Below are 22,843 nucleotides of genomic sequence, written 5' to 3'. Positions count from 1 at the left end.
CGGGTTTAAAGTCCCCTGAGGTTAGAGTCCTCATAAAAGCACCAAAGTACGTCTGTGTGGGAAGGTTTAAAGTCCTTTGAGCAGAATCTCATAAAAGCACCACCCACAAAGTTTAGGGAAAGTTTAGCGAACATTATGGGACAGTTCATGGATAAATGTGAGGATCCGGGATCATTAATTGTAACAGTCTGCGCAGAATATCCTGAGGATGCGCAGTCACTCAGGAAATTGTCAGGATGGCTAACAGAAAAATTGGGACCCGACGAATGGCCTGTAGGGGGTACGTGGAAATTGGAGATTGTAGAGAGAGCTACGGAGTTAGTATGGAAACAGGGAACAGGGGGAAAGAAGGGTAAGAAAATTATGGCCAAACTAAGAAATGCATGCTTAAGAAAGAAAGAGGAAGCTAAAAAACAACACGAGCAGAAGGTTTACAACAGTGGGTTACATAATGCTACCAAAAGGGGGTTAAGTGTCACCAAGGATGGGCTTCCTTTGACCCTCCGTGAGCTCAAGGTTGTATGGGCAAAATTTGATGAGAATACTCACGAGAACAAACGGTTGGCCAACCCAGCGGTGGAGACGGCATTGTCAGATCTGAGGCTGGGTGCAGGATGGGAAGATAAGGGAATTAGTTCTAGGAATGTGGAATCCCATCCCCAACCCCCTCCACTGGGCACAACACCCCCGAAGGCACGTAGTGAAAGAAGTTTTACCCCAAGCACAGGGAAAAAGGGATATCGGCCTCCACCTCATTGTGAACCCGAACGGCAATTGCCCTAACCTTGGACAGAGGAGGCTGACGATGACAGTTTAGAGACAGAAGAACCCTCAGGTCACATGTTCCCTATGCGTACTGTTCCTAACCCTCAAGCTGGACGGGTAATAGTCCCCGCCCAGCCGAACGCTAACCCTCCTGTTGCTGCGGTTCGTCTCCCCCCTACCCTAGAAATTTTTACGCCATGGAAACCGCAGGAAATTTTGGCACTGACTATGAATCTCCCTGACAAAGATAGGGACCCACAAAAATGGTGTGAATCAGTGGAAAGTATTTGGCAGGCTTACGGGGCAGTGGGAGAAGATATCTGGAACTTTTTGAGGGTTGTGTTTATTGGCTGTAAGTGGACAAAATTTTTTGGAAATTTTAAATATGCCCCCTGGTGCCAACAGTTGGACTGCCTTTACAGCACAACACCCGAACCAACCACAGCAGGAACAGGAAATTAAGGAAGCAATGCAGCAGGTCCTCAGAAAACCGGTTGACTTAGCAAAAATCATTGATCTAAAACCAAAAAAGGGGGAGGGTGCTGATGAATACCTACAAAGGTTTAATGAAATTTGTGGCACATATTCTGGGGACCTTTTCCCCTTGGGAGCGGGGGCTGTCTCGCAACAGTATAATAGTCTCTTGATGAGCACTCTGCCTAAACCCACACAAGGTAGGTGGAAAACTAACAACTTAAATTGGATCAATTCCTCACAGGGTGATACAGCTAGGGCAATTAAAGCATTATGGGGTGAGGGTGACGGTCCCAAGACCGAGAAACCTATTAAATCTGAATTTGCTGTACGGGAAAGTGATCAAAATACCATGGCCCCCTTGCGGCAACCTCCTGCCCCTCCCCAGCAGACCCAGCAGCAAGGGCTGTGGAGATTACCCGGTCCCCAGCTGCACTCTGACAATACAGGCTATCAGCTGGAACCGGATTTTTATGTCCCAGGCTGGCAAAACCAAAAGAGCGAGTTCCATGCGATGCAGCACCCAAATTGTCCAGCTAGGAGTGGTCCTTATACACCATGTCCCCCTGACTGGTGTGACCAGGCATGGACTCCTAACTTCTGGAACTTGGGTTATCCTGGTAAGCCCCAGGCAATTCAGTTCACAAATAACTCTAAAGGGGAGGGTTGCTTTAACTGTGGACATCCTAGCCATTGGAGACGAGATTGCCCTAGACAGCCAAGAGATCGAAGCATCAGAGGAGGAAGGGGCAGGGGTGCCATAGGCACACACAGAGGTGGGTATGGCAATCACAATCCGTTCCGTGACATACCACCACCCCAACCGCCCCCACAACAATGACCTACTGAGACATTGCCTGTCTTTTCCCAACACCCCCTACTGGAGCCCGTTGTAACCCTATTAATTGAAGGTACCCCTGAACGCTTTTTGGTTGACACAGGGGCATGCGCATCCTCACTAGTAAGGACCCACTATCCTTGCGGTGACAAGATTCAACATTTGAAAGGTTTTGAGGGCAAGTCTGTGCCTTACCAAATTACCAAACCATTGAAAGTTAGCTGGGAAAACGAGGAATGGGAGCATGAATTTGTGATGAACCCCCACATTGGCATCAATATCTTGGGACAAGACATTCTGGGTGGTCTTGGGGTGGTCATCACCTGCACCCCAGAGGAAATCCGCTTGACACAGAAAGGCCAGTACTGCCTCCTAAATCCGGCACGCTTTTGGGCGCTCTTCCCTAAATCTGACAGTGAACTCCAGACCCCTTATCGTTACCCCCCTCATGTAACGCTGTGTTATGATAAGTCAGGAGTTGACCAGAGAAAGGAAGAGAAGGTTGAATCCTTGCTAGGCAATCAGTATACATTTACGCGATTGGCTAAAGTTAATGGGAAACAGGGTACGGCTTGGTACCTTTGGGTGCCACCAGAGCTTTGGAACCAAGAGCCCGGTATTGCCCCACATCAAACTGTCTTAGTTTACAAGGGATATGCAGCAAAGGACTTAGGACCCATGGTAGCACAGGCTGTAGCCTTGTCAGATCCGAATGTAATGGGGTATCAGGACTTAAGAGACGGCCTTTCTATCGTCTACCTTAACCATCCCGAACCAGTATTATCCACGCTACGGCAGCATGAAGGTGGTTACAGCCAGGTCGAAATTGACCCTGCGGTCTGGGCCACCGACAAGTACTGTTTGGGTTTGGCGAAGGGAGTTGCCCCTGTCAGTGTCATGTTAAGGCCAGGAGCACGGATCCCCAGTGTTAAGCAATACCCTATCAAGAGTCAAGCCGTGGCCCCTCTACGTGGCCTGATTGATCATCTACTGGCTCAGGGAGTTTTGGTCGAGTGTCAATCGCAAGCCAATACCCCTATCCTTCCTGTAGCTAAACCAGGTAAACCGGGCGAGTATCGCTTAGTTCAGGATCTCCGAGAAATTAACAAAATCGTGGCGCCCTTGCACCCTATCGTCCCTAATCCTGCCGCCATACTTGCGGCAATCCCTCCAGAGGCGTGTGTGTTCTCCCTGATAGACCTGCAAAATGCCTATTTTGCTATTCCCCTAGCCCCTGACAGCTAATATTTGTTTGCCTTTACTTTTTTGGGCAAGCAATATACATGGACGAGACTACCACAGGGATTTTGTGATTCCCCCACAATATTCTCTCAGATTCTCCAAAGGCAATTAGACCAGATCCATTTGCCTTGTCAATCCACCCTCGTACAATACGTGGACGACCTTTTACTTGCCAGTCCTGATGCCCTGTTGAATGAAAAGGACACTAAGCATCTCCTCAACAAATTGGCCAAGTTAGGTTATGTAGTTAACTATGACAAGGTCGTCGTCGGCCAACGTAAAATTAAGTTCCTGGGGGTAGAAATTTCAGCGCATGAGCGTAGGTTGGCCCCGGATAGAATTGGTCCGATTGTCAATACTCCGGCCCCTACCACGGCTAAGCAGATGAGACGATTTTTGGGATTAATTAACTTCTGCAGACAATGGATTCCTAACATTGTCCCCTTAGCAAAGGTTCTCACCCCCTTTACCACTGAGCGACAGCCTTTCACTCTATCCGACGCTGCACTTGAGGCATTTAACCAGTTGAAACAGGCGCTAACCAATGCTCCTGCTTTAGTGAGACCCCTCTACGATAGGCCTTTCCAGCTTTTTGTGGCCACTACCGCGGGCTGCGCGGTCGCAGTTTTGACGCAGGACCATGGAGGTTCCCGCAGACCGGTGGCATATGTTTCTAATAAGTTGGATTCTGTGATTAGTGGTCAGCCTCATTGTATTCAACAACTGGCTGCCACGTATTTGATGGTGTTGGCTGCAGCAAACACCACACTCCAACAACCGGTCACTGTTTTTAGTCCTCATGCAGTATTTTCTATGTTGGGCCAAATGCAGACGCAACACCTGACATCTGCCCGCCAGTCTCGCTATGAAATCTTCCTTTTAGGGAACCCCTTGTTGACCTTCAAATATTGCGCAAGTATCAACCCGGCAACTTTTATGTCTGACATTCCTGCTGAGACTCCTGTCCCCGTTCACGATTGTGCCCACAAAATCATGCTAGACACTAGGCCCAGACTTGACTTGACTGACCGCCCCCTCCCACATCCCGATGTCACTTTGTTCGTGGATGGTAGCTCCTCTGTAAACAAGAATGGAGAACGGGTGGCTGGATATGGTATAGTGGATGCGGGGGGTAGGATTGTGGAGCAGTGTCGCCTCCTACCCGCGGTATCCGCTCAAAAAGCTGAATTAATTGCATTAACTAGGGCATGTGAGCTAGCCTCCGGACTTACAGCTAATATTTATACTGACTCTAGATATGCCTTCGGGGTCGCCCATGATTTTGGGACACTGTGGGAAAATCGAGATTTCCTCACCTCATCTGGGACCCCCATCGCACACAGGGAGGAAATTATTAATTTGTTACAGGCCATTCAAAGTCCTCGCGAATTGGCCATTATTAAATGCTTCGCGCACTCTGCCGGAACGGATTCGGTTTCTATGGGAAACAAACAGGCAGATGAAATTGCTAAACAGGCTATGGAGCTCCCTGGCTCCTCTATGATGGTTCAGAGGAAATCTATTAGGGCCTCAGTTCCTGACAAGCAGCCTCCCTCCACCGCTGATATTGTTGCTTTACAGGGGGACACCCCTGACAATGTACTTCATGAATGGACTGATCTGTGATGTTTCAAGGACGTTGACGGTCTTTGGAAAACCCCAGCAGGCCAGGTGTGTATGACTGATGTTCTAGCCATCTGGGTGGTCGATGTTGTCCATCACTTAACGCACTATGGGGCCAGACAAACTGCAGATTTAGTCTGGGAATCTTGGTGGCATCCCAGAGTTTTGCAATTGGCTAGAGCACAAAGCAAAACATGCTTAACATGTATGCAGCATAACCCCGGCAAGGGGGTCCCCTGTGAACAGGGTAGAACCCCACTGCCTGAAGGCCCCTTCGACACGTTGCAAATGGACTTCATTGAGCTACCCAGAACGGCCAAGTGTAAATATGTTTTAGTTATTGTCGATGTTTTTAGTAAATGGATTGAGGCTTATCCTGCAGCCGATAACAAGGCTGACACTGTTGTTAAGACTTTACTCAAGGAGATTATTCCTAGATTTGGTGTACCGCGGACACTCAGTTCTGATAATGGCCCTCACTTTGTGGCCCTTGTTAGTCAAGAACTTTGTAAAGTTCTAAATATCAAACAGCAGTTCCACTGTGCCTACCACCCTCAGAGCGCGGGTTTGGTGGAACGTGCTAATCAGACCTTGAAATCCAAATTGGCCAAACTGTCAGCTGACAACGGTCTCTCGTGGCTCCAAAATTTGCCCATTGCCTTGTTTCAGCTCCGGGTGTCTCCGACAGGGGCCCACCGTCTCTCCCCCGCCGAGATTTTGTATGGCCGGCCCCTCCGCACTCCCTTTAGCTCTGACTTCTCTGATTCTCCTGTTGACATCCATCAGATGTCAGATGGGATGATCTCCTATGTTTTATCCTTAACTGATACCTTACGCATGAACCATGCGATGGTTAAAGCTGCCAGGCCTTTGCGGTCGGATTTGCCGTTGCCTCCAAACATCCGACCTGGCACCTTTGTATTGATCAAAAACTTTGCCAGAAAGCACGGCCTGGAACCCCGGTGGGAGGGCCCTTTCCAAGTCCTCCTTACCACCCTTACTGCTGTTAAGGTTGAAGGTCGTAAAGTCTGGATTAGCCTATACCATTGCAAGCTTATTGGGGAGGAATGATAATAAGGGGCAGCTACTGCTGTATGTATTTTCTCTTCCCTTGACATAGGTGCCACTAAGGAAGGAAGACTAAAGGAAAGTTGAAACGATGAAAACCACCATCTTCCTCTCTGGCCTCTGCCTAACTGTGGCATGGACATCGATGCAAATCAGTAACACCACCAGCGGTGCACCTTCTACTCTTCAAGGGTCTACAAGCAACTCTAGTGCAGTCACCACTGATACTTCAACAAGAGCAGGCACCCCTGCGACAACTTTAAACTCTACAGATGTTACTACTAATATTACTAATGGTTTTGTGAGTATGGCATCAAGCATTGTTCCTGGTGACCCCAATGGTGTAGTAACAACCCTTAGTGGCCTCGTGAGTACTATGAGTGACGATATGACTACCAGCACCCACCCAATGAGTTTACCACCGCCCAGAGTGACAGATACCCAGTCTAATAATATAAGTGAGTCCAGTCAGGCCCTAGCTACCCCTTGCAACCTTACCGGGGATTGGTGGGTATGGAAACAGGAGAATAGCATAACGCTGAATAACACAGGCCCCACTAGAATAGTTCAGGTCAGATTGAACGCCACGTGCAATTATCATGGCTCGGATGGCAGTGGTTTTAACCAGACAATTTGTCCCTTGGTCGGCTTTCCCGACTACTCCAATGCCACTTTTAACTATAGCAGCATAGTCATCCAGAATATTGCATGGTCGCAGGATTGCGTAAAGCATTTACAAAACCTAACAGGACTTAGACAGTGGTGCCCTGAATATAATATCACAACTCTGGATGCCAGGACAGAATGTCCCCGTAATATAACAATTCATAACACTGGCACCTGCCAGGAAGTAATGTATGTATGCCTACGCGGAAATGGCACCAAATCCGGTGATACCTATACGCACCTAAATGATACACGCACGTGTTGCCCTGCTTTTGTGAATAATACAGCAGCGGACCCCAGAGACTATTTGTTCAACTTTCCCGGTTGCTTAAAATCCAAAAACCTCGCCCGCCTACCGCACCGTTTCCTTGAGATCCACCGAAAGAAACAAAGCAATCCACTGGAAGCAACGAGTCTTATCGGCAACACCTTTACTGGCTTCCTTGAAAAATTAAAAAATCATCTTGACAATCAGACTGATGAGGGAAAGAATCCCAAAATAGTCTGCGTCCCAGGCCCACACTCGGTAGGGTCCAGATTCCTCATGATGGCAGTCCCTACGAGTCAGGATGAACTCTGCAGTCTTATCTATAGACGTACCCAACAAATCCCAAAACTTATTCCCTATAGAGACATTTCTGACCAGTATCCGATCCATTATGGTTACCTCAGGAGTTGTTATAACACCTGGCAAGTGATACCGAAAGGTTTTGCAGTCGCGGTGGTGCCAGAATTTAAATGGTGCATTCGCAGTGCTACAGGAACGCATGACATGGGGGACTTAGAAGACAACAGATGCCAGGAAATAATATATCAGGACGAAACCGAGTCAGACCCCTTTGAGGGCTTCCCAGAAGACGATTGGGACCAGTGTGTTAACGAAAAGCCTCATCCCGATGCACCTACAAGTCGCATGGGTGCTGTCCTCTTTCATGCTAAACACTGTATTACGCCTGCACTTAACGGGACATTTTGGTTATGCAATCACACAGCCTATGAATACCTACCCATTGAGTTTAAGGGCTCCTGTGCGCTGATATACTACCTCCCAGCATTCTGGTTATTGAATTCAACCCCAGAAGTTAACAGCGAGTGGAAGAAGTGGCACGACCTTAATTCAAATTACAAACCTCATACTCGAGGCCAGAGAGACCTGTTCCACCAACAGTCATTTTGGAGCAGATTCTTTGGCGCCCTTCTGCCCAATTATGGGGTTATGCAAGCCCTGGACCAGATCCGCGATCTCAGCCACGAACTTGAGGCAATGGCCAGAGCTGCTACGGATGCCCTGGGTCATTTGGCACACGAACAGGTTGCCATACGAATGGTGGTCTTACAGAATAGGATGGCTTTAGATTATCTCCTAGCAAGCCAAGGGGGAGCATGTGCAATTATTGGCCCTGAGTGCTGTACCTATATTGAGGATGAGAGCTCGGCTGTATATAATGACACTTCACTAATTAACGACGTTGCCACTAAGGCATATGGTCTGGACCACACAGGCTCAGATGAGGCCTGTGCCTGGTGGAACCTACTGTGTCCACTGCTGGGATGGCTAAGGTCTATTGGGTTGGACATTCTCTCCATTCTGGCCATCATTCTTGGCATCTGTATTTGTATCCGAATCGCTTGGGCCCTTATCAAAAGAAGTTGTCAGACTTGTCCCACACGACGCCGACGTGAAAAAGAGTCAAGCCCGATATGGACACAGAAGGAAGGGTTGACATCTACACTTTTGGCTGATGACGGTTCAGATGTAGAAACAGGCAGGGAGTTTGCCCGACTTCAACGTATTAATATCTGAGTTTTATCATAAAATGATAAAAAGGGAGGAATGATAAGTTGAAGATAGAAACAGTGACCATGTAGAAAATAGCGTCCGGCGTGTCGGGTAAAATGGTCAATGTTTGTGGGGCATTTGCTGTACTGACCGACATGCTGAGCGAGAGACAAACTGCTAACACTGCAACTTCATATAAACTGCTAACACTGCAACCTGTAAGGTTCCCTGAAAGAAGTCCGAATAAACAAGTCCATAGTACACCCACCAAGTCAAGGGGCAGTCACCAGAACAATGCTGATATCTGAATGTTTAACTTGAGAGCAGTACAAGAATGCTGATGTCTTAACTAAAGAAAATGTTGATAGCTTATCTTCAGAAAAATGCTAATGTCTTAACTTGAGGTAATGCTGGCATCTGTATGTCGGACTTAGAACATTCCTGATGTGTACGTTTACATTTAAGTATAACTTGATTAACATACTTTGTGATGACCCCATGACACGGGATTCTGCCTTGTGTAAGAAGTTATGTATAAATATGACAACGTTCCCAATTGAGAGCGAGAGACCACTGTCTAGCATCCAGCGTGGGCTAGAGTGGATCTGCTCCCAAGCTTGTTTGTATACGTGTATACTTGCAATCTTGAATAAAGACAGTACTGTTGACTCTATTAATCAAGTGGTGGTTCTCTGTTCTCGGACAGGCATTCACAAGAAGCCAGCAAGCTCGGGCTGAGCTTCCACAATGGACAATTGATAGTTGAAATATTTTCTCTACTTATTTTTAAAATCCAAGAAATCCATGAATAATGGTCAGATTTCATTCAATATCTTGTGGCCTATTAATGGTAATAAATCTTATTGGGAATAGAAGCATTTATTCATCACAAATTGTCACACCTCACTGCGGTAGTGCACTGGAAATCAATCCCCATTGTTCTGAGAGTTTTTACAAAAGTTAAAGATTTTATAAAAATACATACAATTCCCCAATTTACCTGTGTTTCAGCTGTAAGTGGATAGACTGCATTGACCAGGGTTCCATACTTAGGAAGAATGAATATTGATGACACAGAAATAGGTTCTCGCCACAGATTAATAATTATGGACAGTTGGCTAATAACTCCTCTCGTTAAAATACTAATCCCTTTCAGCTCCCATTCTGAACACAGATGCAGACTGCACAGACAGAAACAATAAAAACACGGATGTAGTGGCACAGGGAAACGTTGGGAAGGTCGCTCCAATATCCCTGCTCACAGCATTTGCTGAGATGATTCTTGGGCTAATCTGAACCTGCTTCTTGAACTTTCTTCACCAGATCCTTCCACAAGTTTGTGGGAGGCATGACATAACTGGCTCACACATGAAATGATCTCTGACTTAACAACTAAGCATCACAAGGTAAGGGGAAATAAACTGTCTGCCTTCAGGCTTGAAAAGCTTTTTAGTGTAGGACATCATGACTCCTTCTCCTCCAGACATTGTGTCATTTCTTCTGAAACCTTCCCACCTTGAAGCTGTCCATTTACCTGAACCCCAAGCATTGACTTGTTGGTCGGCAGTAGGCCTTTTGTATTGATCATGCTCACGAGCCAATAGACCAACCATTCACTTTTTTTGGTCTAATCTCTGTTCATACACACCCCTTTGCTCCATCTAAGCTATGAACTCAGCTCCCACAACTGAACAAGTAGCTGTTTAAACAATACTTACAAACTATGGAGCCTCAGGACTCAATGTCACATTCAATAATTTTAAAGCCTAAACACTTCCTTCTATGTCCTTTCCCCATCCCTATGCTCCAGGATCAGTCATGACATGAAATGCTTTCAGCACAGCCAACTCATTTTCACTCACTCAGAGTCCCCATTATCATTTTCTCTTCTTCTCTGGCCTCCAATCAACAATCCCTTTCTTTCTCCCCCCTACTCTCTTCCCTCCCTCTCTCTCTGGGCTCTGTCTCTGTCTATCAGCTCATTGTTTCTCCCCTAACCCTTTGTGATCAAAATGAATTTCAATTTTTACCTGAGTCTATCAGATGTGAAGAAAAGTCACTGCACTTGAACGGTTAACTGTGCTTTCTCTCGATCGATGCTGACAGACCTGCTGAGTTTATTTGGCAATTTCTGATTTCCTTCCAATAATGTCAGGTTACTTGAAGAGTCACACTGGTTTCTCTGCTCCCAACACATCATCCTGTAACAGGACTGATCTATGGCTAAGCTACCAGCATCGATTGCCATATTGAAAGGTCTGGAAAAATTAGGGACAGTCAACATTGGGACAAGCATGACTGAGAGCTCTGTCAGCCATGGTAATGCAAAACTCATGCAAAAAAATGAACTCCAGACCATTCAGGAGAGCTGTTACACAGCACATTGACACACAAAGTTTGGTCGCTGTTTGGAACTCTCTTCCACAAATGGATGTGAGGCAAGTTGTTAATTTCAAATCTGTGATGAAAAATATTGTTCAGCAAAAGCAATCAAGGGATATGGAACAAAGGCAGGTAGGCCACAGGTCAGTCTTGATCTTGTTGAATGTCAGAACATGCTTGAGAGGCTGAATTGCATCCTGTTGTTCCTATGCTCTAAAATCATACCGTAGTCTTGCCTGTCCTAAGGAGAACAATCCCAGCATCTCAGTTATTGTCACATCCTTGAAGTCTTTCTTTTAGATTAGATTAGATTACTTACAGTGTGGAAACAGGCCCTTCGGCCCAACAAGTCCACACCGATCCGCCCAAGCGCAACCCACCCATACCCCTACATTACCCATTACCTAACACTAAGGGCAATTTAGCATGGCCAATTCACCTGACACGTACATCTTTGGACTGTGGCAGGAAACCGGAGCACCCGGAGGAAACCCACGCAGACACGGGGAGAACGTGCAAACTCCACACAGTCAGTCGCCTGAGTTGGGAATTGAACCCGGGTCTCAGGCGCTGTGAGGCAGCAGTGCTAACCACTGCGCCACCGTGCCGCCCACATTCCCAGTACCTGTAATGTAAAGGGTTAATGTGAATATGTCAAGTACCTGTAGTGTAAAAAGTTGATGGATATGCAAATAATGTAGTTTAGATGATTTCTGGGAAGTGATGGAAGATTACAAAATTACCAGGTCATGGTTCTTTCCAGTGACCTTATGGTAGCTGTGAATTCTTGTCTGTAGTTAGCTCTGACCACGGTTACATTAAAAAAGTTTTATTTGACTTGAAATCCAAAAGACTCCTGCAGTATTTACCAATCCCTCTCTGTCTGATATGGTGCGAGCAGATTGATGAGGAACAGAAAATTGATTGAGCAACCAAACAATGATGGACAGCAACATGAAAGAGAAAGGAATGGAGAGTTCATTGCCATTACCAGAGTGCTTTGACCAATTTTCAGTCCCAGTCCAGGCTGTATTTAACTTCATACTCACTGGAAAGTACGCTGGACAGTGGCTGCACAGATATCAGAGATTCACGAGGCATCTCATTGTGTTAGCACCAGCTATAAAGCTTGGAAAGAAGCAGGTTAGTGCTGACTGCATGTACTGGGAGCTGATGCAGATGGTATTCTAATCAGACAAGAGATCATCAAGGAGGCAACTGCATATGGTATATGGAAGGTAAAGTGTTTGATATTCAAATAACACTCAGAAACAATGCCATTGTTGAGCAAGTAAATTTTAATAAACACACCTGCGATTGGAAGAGAGCATTAATGGGTTTACCGACTGACGGAAAACTGCAAGATGTAATTTTGATTCTGAATCCTTACAATGAGGAAAGATGCCTTCCAGACGATCAAGTCCTTCCTGACCCTCTGAGAAGAATTCTAACCAGACCCAGACCCAGACCCCTACCCTTTCCCTGTAATTCTACATTTCTCATGGTTAATCCATCTAGCCTGCACATCTCTAGACACAATAGGGCAATTTAACATGGCCAATCAACCAAATCACCTAATCTGCACATCTTTGGACTATATGTCTTTGTACTTAAGTGTATTCTTGACATTGTCAAAGGCCGTTGATAGTCAGAGATGAAGTCAGAGCCATGCAGGGGGAGAGGCAGGCTAAAGGGTTAATGGCAATATGTAAACAATCTGTTTACATTATAATTCGGAATGATGGAAGATCACATACTATGAAGGGATTGTTCTCGCTCATGGTTTCTGGATGGGGTTGATTTCTTCATCTGTATGCACTTAGTGTTTTTGTTGCTGAAAGAAAAAGCTCATATTTGCATCCAACATCTCAAATAATTACCAACTGCTCGCCCAGACCACATGGGAATCAACAACGTGGGGGTCTGAAGATATCCTTGAAGGAGGGGCCCTCCTGCTCCTCTTGGCCAATGAGGAATCTATAAAAATTTAGAAACACCATTTACTGCGTCTCCCCTGTGCAGGGTAGTCATTTTTCTCAGCTTCAATGAGAACATTTGTAACAGCTTGGGCTCATTGTTTTAAATTACATTCCTGAGGACCGGTGATGCTGTGTAAACTAGGCCCCTGATCCTGGCTGGGTGCTCCAACCAAGAACCTGTTTCCCTGTGATAAATAAACAAACTGAGATAGATCTTTCAGTGCAGCATTGTTTAATTTTCACAAGATTCTTGCATCTTCAACAACTCAAACCTGTTCCATCATATATTTAGACTGTGACTGATCTATATCTTAACAGCATTGATCTGACTTAGTTCCCTATCCCTTAAGCTTCTTGCTGAACAAAAACCTATGAATTTGTACCTTGACATTTTCCATTCAGTCCCAGCCTCCGCAACATTTTTGGTGTGAGAGTTCCAGATTTCCTGGGACCTTTGTGTAAGGCAGTGCTTTTGACATGACCTAAAGTTAATTTTCAAATTTTCCCTTTCATTCTGGAATCCCCCAGCAGATAAAATATTTTCCTCTCTATCCAACCTGTCACCTGCTTTAAATAGATCTTAAATTCTGCAATTAGTTATCAATAACCAGCCAAAAGAGAGAGGTGGTCACCACTGGGTGTGGAGTGCTTTATGTTGATTTAATCCCTCCCCTTTACTTTTCTTTATATCACACCGGCATTGCCCTGAGGGGCCTCTGATTGGCACGGGTTCCTTGGATACACGGGGTGGGTTTCCTGGTGCTGGAATATCAATAAAGTTATTTGCACTTGGTGTTTTCACTGTGTCTTGCACCGACACACACACAGCATGAGCGTTGTGGGATATAAACACTACTGCTGTGAGAGAACGGAAAACAAAAAAGTAAAACGCCAAATTAGCCTTGTAAGCCTTGGTGGTGTTCTCCTGAATCTGTTCATCTATCCTTATCAAGGCCTATCAATACGATCTGCCTTGAGGTGCTTTGTCCAGACCCAGAGCTGTACAAAATGCTTTAAATGGGTCAGAACATCATCGGGTGAATGTTACATTTTTGGACAAAGTGTGGGAGTCTCACACTGACTGTGTTTGGTTTGTGGTCAAACCAAATAACAGAGAAGTCATGGCATATCTCAAGGAAATGTCTACAATTGAAGAGTGTCAATGGTGTGCCCCAGTTTGAGATAATGACCAACCAACTCGGGAAATGCATGTCATATTTGGCTCCAATCATATCACCTCTCAGATACCTTTTAAGATAGGGTCAACAATAGCTTGAATATTTGGAGTAAACAGAGACACCAGCATTTTGGAAGATAAAATAAATTATCTTTATCAGATATACCAGATGTTCTCAATTCCAGGGGCCCTCGATGCCTGCCATAAATATATCTTCAACACAATTTGGTGCAGAACTCATCCAGATCCCGAATTTCAATCAAAGTAAGCCCGTTTGTTTCACAGTGAGAGTATTAAACGAAACACCACTGCATTCTAACTCTCGTGATTGGAATGAGGTCAGCCAGCTGGACCTCCTAGAATATGAGTTCCCTGATTGGGGCTTATTAATCTGACCCAAACAGGGAGTCCTGGCTGACAGATATAAACAGGAGTGTCAGAGGTTCTGTTGACTCTGAGAGGTGGCTCAGAGGAAAATGAACCAGTGTCAAGTGCTGTGCAAGTGTAATTAAATGATGACTTGATGATGGGATCCTGGCCTCTGTGGTGTTATTTCAGTGATGACAAGAGGAAAGCATGATCATGAAGAAACATGTTCACAACCGTCATCTTTGAATTGGGGTAAGTCTTTATAACATCATGTTTTTGTTTTGGGAAGTGATCAAACCCTGCCATTGAGGACTGGGCCCAGCTCGTGTAAAGAATGCATTTTTTTTGGGCAAATGACATTGTGGCAGATGAGAAATAATGAGTAGTTCTCCTATGAGCCTGTGGAGCTGCGGCTTTTTCTGTCATTTGGAGCCTGACATTCCCCAAGCCACCAAATACTAAACCTAAATACTAAATTAAAGAATTGACTGACGAGTGAATGAATATTATGACTCTAAGCCTCCTCTAATTCTGAGACAATATCAGTTTTACTCGGCAATTCACAACATCAATATGAGAACCAATGAAGATAAATGTCCAGTTGAATCGTCACCCATTTCTAATGGAAGTCGATAACAGCGTGGCTGTCTCAGTGATCACAGAGCCAGGTCTTCATAAAATGCGCCCTGGATTCCAACCCTTAACTTTGTGCAAGACGTCAGCAAGACTGAGAGATGATACTGGGGGACCTTTACTGAATAAGGGTACAACTTCTGTTCCAGTCTCTTCTGAAAGGCAGCTTGTTCAATTAGCGCTGATTGTAGTAAAAGGCTCAGGCTGAAGCTTGATTGGACGGGATTGGTTGCGAGATATTCACCGAGACTGGATCAAGGTTTTTCACTGAGAAAATGGCTGCCAGACCGAAGTCCGAATTAAACACTCGGAAATCTTCCAGGAAACTCCAGGAACTATCAGAGGAGCCAAGGCCACCTTGCAAGTTAATCAAGAAACAACTCTGTGATTGGGCAAGGTCCACCCAGTAACATTTGCCTTACGGGCAAAAGGAAAAGCAGAAATGAGAAGGTTTGAAAGTGAAGGAATGGGCAGCACCGCTCATTCTGAGTTTGAAGGCCGGTGAGTCAGTTCACCATTGTGCGGATTATAAACAAATGGTAAACAGTTTTTGACAGCTGGATAAATACCCAATCCCTCAGATAAGGATTTATACATGTAACTGGTGGGGGATGCTACCCTTCATAAGCTGGATATGAGCCATGTTTGTGTTTAAATGTTTAGACCAGGATTCCCAGAGATATGCCACATTTAATACCCACAAGGGCTTGTACCAACAGAGTGGACTGCCTTTTGGGCTATCGTCAGCATGTTTAATTTTCCAGTGAACATGGGAGAACAGTTTGCAGGGTCTACCTTAGGTCGTCATTTCCGTAGATGACATCCCATAACAGGGACAATGAATAAGGAACACCTGGAGAACTTGGATGTAGTCCGAAGGTGTTTTGCGAGGGCAGGCATATTGCTAAGATGGGGAAAAATGTGAGGTCCAGGCTCAGCAAGTGACCGACTTGAGGTACAGAGTTGACAAGGCTGGGTTTCACCCATTGGAACATAAAGTGTGGATGATCAAAGATGCCCCAGCTCCCACGTGTCTCCAGGAGCCCAGGTCATTCCTTGGGCTGGTAAATTATTATGGAATGTTCATACATAATCTGGCATCCATCCTGGCACCTTCACATCAAAACCTAAAAGAGGGTCAGCCTTGGGAATGGTCTCATAGACAAGTCTTCGCTTTCAATGAAGAAAAATGACAGTTATCCTCCTCTAACATCTTTGTATACTGTGATCCCGAGAAAGAGCATGTACTGACATGTAATGCCTCTCTGTTTGACACTGGGGTGGAATTAGCTCATGGTCAACTCAGTGGACAGGAATATTCAATAGCTTAAGCATCCAGGACATTGGTTAATCTCCCAGGTAGTAAGAGAAGGATTGGCAATCATATTTGGCGTCAGGAGGATAATTTGTGATAATCATAGACCAAAAACCCAGACTCGGTCTGCTTAAAGAGGACAAGGCAATGCTGCCCATAGCTTCAGGCCACATTCAGTGATGGGCTGTCATATGAAGTGTATATAATTCCAAGTTAGAATACTGTCTGGGACGCTGAGTAGCGAATGTGGATGCATTGACGTGCCTTCCATGAGCTGATATACCACTGGTAGTACCCTGATGAAAGATTCTGTCATGATACTAAATTTTCTAGATATGCTCCCAGTGACAGTGATCAATATCAGACTTGGGATATAGAAAGATCCAGGCTTTTCAAACTGAAACAACTGGTATTGATGGGGAAAACCAAAGGGCCATCACTAGAATTGAAACCTTTGTGGATCTGGAAAGACCAGCTCATGGTTATGTGGAGTGACAATGATTGTCCCAAGCAAAGGTCGCTGTCATATAGTGAGTGAGCTCCACTAGGGCTATCCAGGTGTCTCCAAAATGGAGATGTTGGTGAGACGTTATGTCTGCTGGTGGCCAGATTTGGGCATGGTGGTGGGACAGTGGCCAGAGTGTCAATAAGGTCACCATTACCCCCAGCAGCTCCCCCACATCTGTGAGAATGGCCGGGTAAACTTTAGACTTGGTTTTACATCAACTCTGTAAGTTCTGTTATGGGTTCAGTATTTATAGTCATTGCAGACACCCACTCAAAGTGGTTGGACATTCATCAAACATTGGGATGACGATAGAAAAACTAGTCACATCTTCTGCAGCACAGAGAATCCTGCAAGTCTTGGTGACAGCTTTCTAACTATCGTCAACCAGCAGGGAATTTGGTTATTTCTTAAAATCGAATGGGATTTGACATATCAGGACAGCTCGATTCTACCTACCTTCTGCCAGAAAGTGCAGTCCAAACTTTGAAGACTGGCTTAAAGAAACAGCCGATAGCCTTGCGAGATACCAAGCTGTCACATTTTCAGCAGCAGCGGGAGCAGTGAGAGCAAGGACCAAGGGGCTGCTGGGAAGGTAAATTAATCCTTTAATAACTTACCTCATGGAAAGGCAGACTGCACACTGAGCAGGAGGGGACACGGGACTGTTGAGTAAGTGAGGTAATATATTTGGGGGGTTGCTTACCCAAAACACCACTTAGGTACTGTCTCCCACCTATCCTGCTCCTTTGATCAAAAAGCAAGTTCTGTATGCCGGATTGGTAAGGTTACTGGCTTTTTTTCAATAGTCTCTTTGGGAATGGAGATCAGTGGAAATGGATGGTACTGCAGTTGAATGTGTCTCCTGTAGAATATGAGAGGTAAGGATCACCACTAATGGACCAACTGACTACATCTGCGGGAAGTGGACCCAACTGCAGCTCCTTGGAAACCATATTAGGGAATTGGAACTGGAACTGGATGAACTTTGGATCATTTGGGATGCTGAGGACGTAATTGAGAGGAGTTACAGGAAGGTAGTCACACCTGAGGTACAGGAAAAAGATAAAGGGCTCACAGTCAGGGGATGGAAAGGGGACAGGCAGACAGTGCAGGGATCTCCTGTGGCCATTCCCCTCAATAACAAGTATGCCGTTTTGGATACTGTTGGGGGGGTTGGGGGGGCGTTGGTGGTGACTTACCAGGGGTAACCCATGGGATACAGGTCTCTGACACAGAGTCTGTTCCTGTTGATCAGAAGAGTAGGGAGGAGAGGAACAGAGCATTAGTCACTGGGGGCTCCATAGATATGGGGCCAGATAAGAGACTCTGTGGGAACGAAAGAGACTCATGGATGGTGTGCTGCCTCCCTGGTGCCAGGGTTCGTGTTTTCAGGATCCTCAAGAGGGAGGGGGGAGCAGCCACATACATGGTCCACATACGTACCAATGACATAGGTAGGAAAAGGGATGGGGGTGTCAGGGAGAAATTCAGGGAGTTAGAGTGGAAGCTTACAGCAAGAACAAACAGAGTTGTTATCTCTGGATTGTTGCCTGTGCCATGTGCTAGTGAGGCAAGGAATAAGGAGAGGGACGAGTTGAACATGTGGCGACAGGAATGGTGCAGGAGGGAGGGTTTCATATACCTGGATAATTGGGACTCATTCTGGGGTAGGTGGGACCTCTACAAACAGAATGGTCTACACCTGAACCAGAGGGGCACAAATATCCTTGCGGGGGGGGGCAGAATTTTGCTAATGCTCTTCTGGAGGGTTTAAACTAATTCAGCAGGGGGATGGGAACCTGAATTGTAGCTCCAGTGTACAGGAGGTTGAAAGTAGTGAGCTCATAAATAAAGTTTCAAGGTTGGAGGACACACAAGGTTGTGTCCACTTCAATACCAGGAGCATCCAGAGTAAGATAGCTGAACTTGCAGCATGGGTTGGGAGCTGGGACATCGATGTTGTGCCAAGATTAGAGTGATGCTGGAAAAGCACAGCAGGTCAGGCAGCATCCAAGTAGCAGGAAAATTGATGTTTCTGGCAAAAGCCCTTCATCAGGAATGATGCAGGGAGCCTCTGGCGTGGAGAGATAAATGGAAGGGGGTTGGTGCCGGGGAGATGGTAGCTAAGAGTACAATAGGTGGATGGAGGTGGGGATAAAGGTTTATGTAGAACAGTCCATCTTCTGTAATTACAGTGGCACCACTCCCTACCTCTTCCTTGGCTACATTGATGACTGCATCGGCGCCACCTTGTGCTCCCGCGAGCTGGTTGAGCAATTCATCAACTTCACCAACACATTCCACCCTGACCTGAAATTTACCTGGACCATCTCTGACACCTCCCTCCCCTTCCTGGACCTCTCCATCTCCATCCATGATGACCAACTTAACACTGACTTTTTTTACAAACACACTGACTTCCACAGCTGTCTGGATTACACCTCTTCCTACCTTACCTCCTGCAAAAATGCCATCCCGTATTCCCAATTCCTCTGCCTTCGCCGTATTTGCTCCCAGGAGGACCAGTTCCACCACAGAACACACCAGATGGCCTCCTTCTTTAAAGACTATAATTTCCCCTCCCATGTGGTTGAAGATGCCCTGCAATGCATCTCATCCACCCCCCACACCTCCGTCCTCAGACCCCACCCCTCCAACTGCAACAAGGACAGAAATCCCCTTGTCCTCACTTTCCACTCTACCAGCCTCCGCACAAACCACGTCACCTGACGACATTTCCGCCACCTCCAAACGGACCCTACCACCAGAGATATATTTCCCTCCCCACCCCTTTCTGCTTTCTGCAAAGACCATTGCCTCCGTGACTACCTGGTCAGGTCCACACCCCCCAACAACCCACCCTCCCTACTTGACACCTTTGCAAAACCTGTGCCCACACCTTCCCCCTCACCTCCATCCAAGCCCCAAAGGAGCTTGCACATCCACCAATGTTATTTATTGTATCCGTTGCTCCCGATGCAGTCTCCTTTACATTGGGGAGATTGGACGCCTTTGTGCAGATTGCTTCAGAGAACATCTCCAGGACACCCACACCAATCAAACCCACCGCCCCGTGGCCAAAAATTTCAACTCCCCCTCCCAGTCTGCTGAGGACATGCAATTTCTGGGCCTCCTCCACCACCATTCCTTCCACACCCGACACTTGGAGAAAGAACATCTCATCTAATGGCCTCGGAACACTTCAATCCCAGGGTTTATGGACTTCACCAGTTTCCTCATTTCCCTGCTCCCAACTTACCCCAGTTCCAACCTGACAGCTCAGCACCATCCTCATGACCTGTCCTATCTGCCAACCCCCTTTCCCACCTATCCGCTCCACCCTCCTTTCCAACCTATCACCTTCATCCCCACCTCCATCCACCTGTTGTACTCTTAGCTACCTTCCCCCCAATCCCACCCCCCTCCTATTTATCTCTCCAGTTGGGAGGCACCCTGCCTCATTCCTGATGAAGGGCTTTTGCCCAAAATGTCACTTTTCCTGCTCCTCGGATGCTGCCTGACCGGCTGTGCTTTTCCAGTACCACTCTAATCTTGACTCTGATCTCCAGCATCTGCAGTCCTCACTTTCACCCACTTCGATTTTGTGGCCATTTCAGAGACATGGATAGAGCAGGGACAGGAATGGTTGTTGCAGGTTCTGGGGTTTACGTAATTCAGTTAGAACAGGGAAGGTGCCAAAAGAGGGGGCGGTGTGGCATGGACTGTGTTATGGTAGCAGAATGGACGTTTGATGAGGACTTGTCTTCTGAGGTAGTAAGGGCTGAGGTTAGAAACAGGAGAGGAAAAGTCACCTTATTGGGAGTTTTCTTTGGCCTCCGAAAAGTTCCAGAGATGCAAAGGAAAGGATTGCAAACATGATTCTGGATAGGAGCGAAAGCAACAGGGTACTTGTTGTGGGGGTCTTTAACTTTGCAAATATTCACGGGAAACGCTATAGTTTGAGTACTTTAGATGGATCAGTTTTTGTCCAATGTGCGCAGGAGGGTTTCCTGACGCTGTATGTAGTTAGGCCAAGAAGAGGCAAGGACACATTGGATTTGGTATTGGCTAATGAACCAGGTCAGGTGTTAGATTTGGAGGTAGGTGAGCACTTTGATGATAGTGATCACAATTCAGTTAAGTTTACTTTCGTGATGGAAAGGGATAGGTATATACCACAGGGCCAGATTAAGAGCTGGGGGAAAAGCAATTATGATATGATCAGGCAAGATTTATGATGCACAGGGTTGGGGAAGGAAACTGCAGGGGATGGGCCCAATTGAAGTATGGAGTTTGTTCAAGGAACTGTACCTATCAGGTGAGGAGGAACTGGTTGAGTGAGGGAGTCATGGTTTACGAAAGAAGTTGAATCTTTTGTCAAGAGGAAGAAGAAGCATTATGTAAAGATGACATGTGAAGGCTCAGTTAGGGCGCTTGAGAGTTACAAGTTGGCCAGGAAGGACTAAAGGGAGAGCTAAGAAGAGCCATGAGATGACATGAGAAGTCTTTAGCCAGAAGGATAAAGGAAAACCCTAAAGCTTTCTATAGGTATGTCAGGAATAAAAGAATGACGAGAGTAAGATTAGGTCCAGTCCAGGACAGTAGTGGGACATTGTGCTTGGAGTCTGAGGAGTTAGGGGAGGCGCTAAATGAATATTTTTCGTTAGTATTCACATTGGAAGAAGATAATGTTGTCAAGGAGAATACTGAGATACAGGCTAATGAACTAGGTGGGATTGAGTTTCATAAGGAGGAGGTGTGAGCAATTCTGAAAAGTGTGCCACTAGATAAGTCCCCTGGGCTGGATGGGATTTATACGAGGATTCTCTGGGAAGTTCGGGAGAGATTGCAGAACCTTTGCCTTTAATCTCTATGCCATAATTGTCTACAGGAATAATACCAGAGGACTGGAGGATAGCAAATATTGTTCCCTTGTTCAAGAAGGGGAGTAAATACATCCCTGGTAATTATAGACTAGTAAGCCTTCCTTTGGTTGTGGGCAAAGTGTTGGAAAGGATTATACGAGATAGGATTTATAACCATCTAGAAAGGAATAATTTGATTAGTGATAGTCAACACGGTTTTGTGAAGCATTGGTCCTGCCTCAAAAACCTTGTTGAGAAGGTGACCAAACAGGTAGATGAGGGTAAAATGGTTGATGTGGTGTATATGGATTTTAGTAAAGTGTTTGATAAGGCTATTCCAGAAAATATAGAGGCATAGGAGTGAGGGTGATTTAACAGTTTGTATCAGAAATTGGCTCGCTCAAAGATGACAGAGGGTGGTGGTGATGGGAAACGTTTATCTTGGAGTTCAGTTACTTGTGGTGTGTAAGGGCAAGTATCTGTTTTGGGGCCACTGCTGTTTGTCATTTTTATAAATGACTTGGATGAGGGCATGGAAAAATGGGTTAGTAAATTTGTGGATGAGCCTAATGCCAGTGGAACTGTGAACACTGCCGAAGGATGTTGCAGGTTACAGAGGGACATAGATATAAGCTGCAGAGCTGGGCTGAGAGGTGGCAAGTGGAGTTTAATGTGGCAAAGTTTGAGTTGATTCCACCCTCTCAGTTAAAAAGAACAGGCAGGGCGGATCAGAAAGTGCATCACAGCTACAGAAATGAAGGTTGTTGAGGAAGGTTTGCCTACTGAGTCAGTATGGGTGGAAGTTAGAAACAGCAAGGGATCTGCCACCTCATTGGGACCTTCTACAGACTCACTAATAGCAGTAGAGAGATTGAAGAACTGATAAACCGGCAGATTTTGAGAAAATGCAGATGTAGCAGGGTTGTTGTTCTGGGTGACTTTCCACTATCAACTGGAACCTCCTTAGTGCAGATGGTTTGGAGGGAGCTAGTTTTGTTCGGTGTGTTCAGGAGGGTTTCCATACTCAGGATGTAGACAGGCCGATGAGGGGAGAGGCCATTTTGGATTTGGTGCTTGGCAATGAGCCAGGACAGGTTCAGATCTCCTGGTGGGAGAATACTTTGGTGACAGTGACGACAACTGTCTCACATTTACCATA

General features: G+C 45.9%; 1 protein-coding gene across 3 annotated transcripts in view; it reads right to left on the bottom strand.

Moving 5' to 3' along the window:
• LOC132826874 (C-type lectin Cal-like) overlaps positions 1-22,843 on the bottom strand; it is a 74,533-nt gene that overhangs the window by 21,127 nt on the left and 30,563 nt on the right. For 2 of the 3 annotated variants that reach the window (XM_060843137.1, XM_060843139.1), the window contains exon 1: positions 12,719-12,794. The exons of the other annotated variant lie outside the window; for it this stretch is intronic. The gene's annotated coding sequence lies outside the window, so the exon portion shown is untranslated. Of the gene's footprint in view, positions 1-12,718; positions 12,795-22,843 lie in introns of those variants that run through there. 3 annotated transcript variants of the gene reach the window in all.

The sequence above is a fragment of the Hemiscyllium ocellatum genome, chromosome 23 (genome assembly GCF_020745735.1).
Source record: "Hemiscyllium ocellatum isolate sHemOce1 chromosome 23, sHemOce1.pat.X.cur, whole genome shotgun sequence".
Classification (NCBI taxonomy): domain Eukaryota; kingdom Metazoa; phylum Chordata; class Chondrichthyes; order Orectolobiformes; family Hemiscylliidae; genus Hemiscyllium; species Hemiscyllium ocellatum.
Note: the sequence above shows the minus strand (reverse complement) of the source record. Positions and strands in the feature narration are given on the sequence as shown.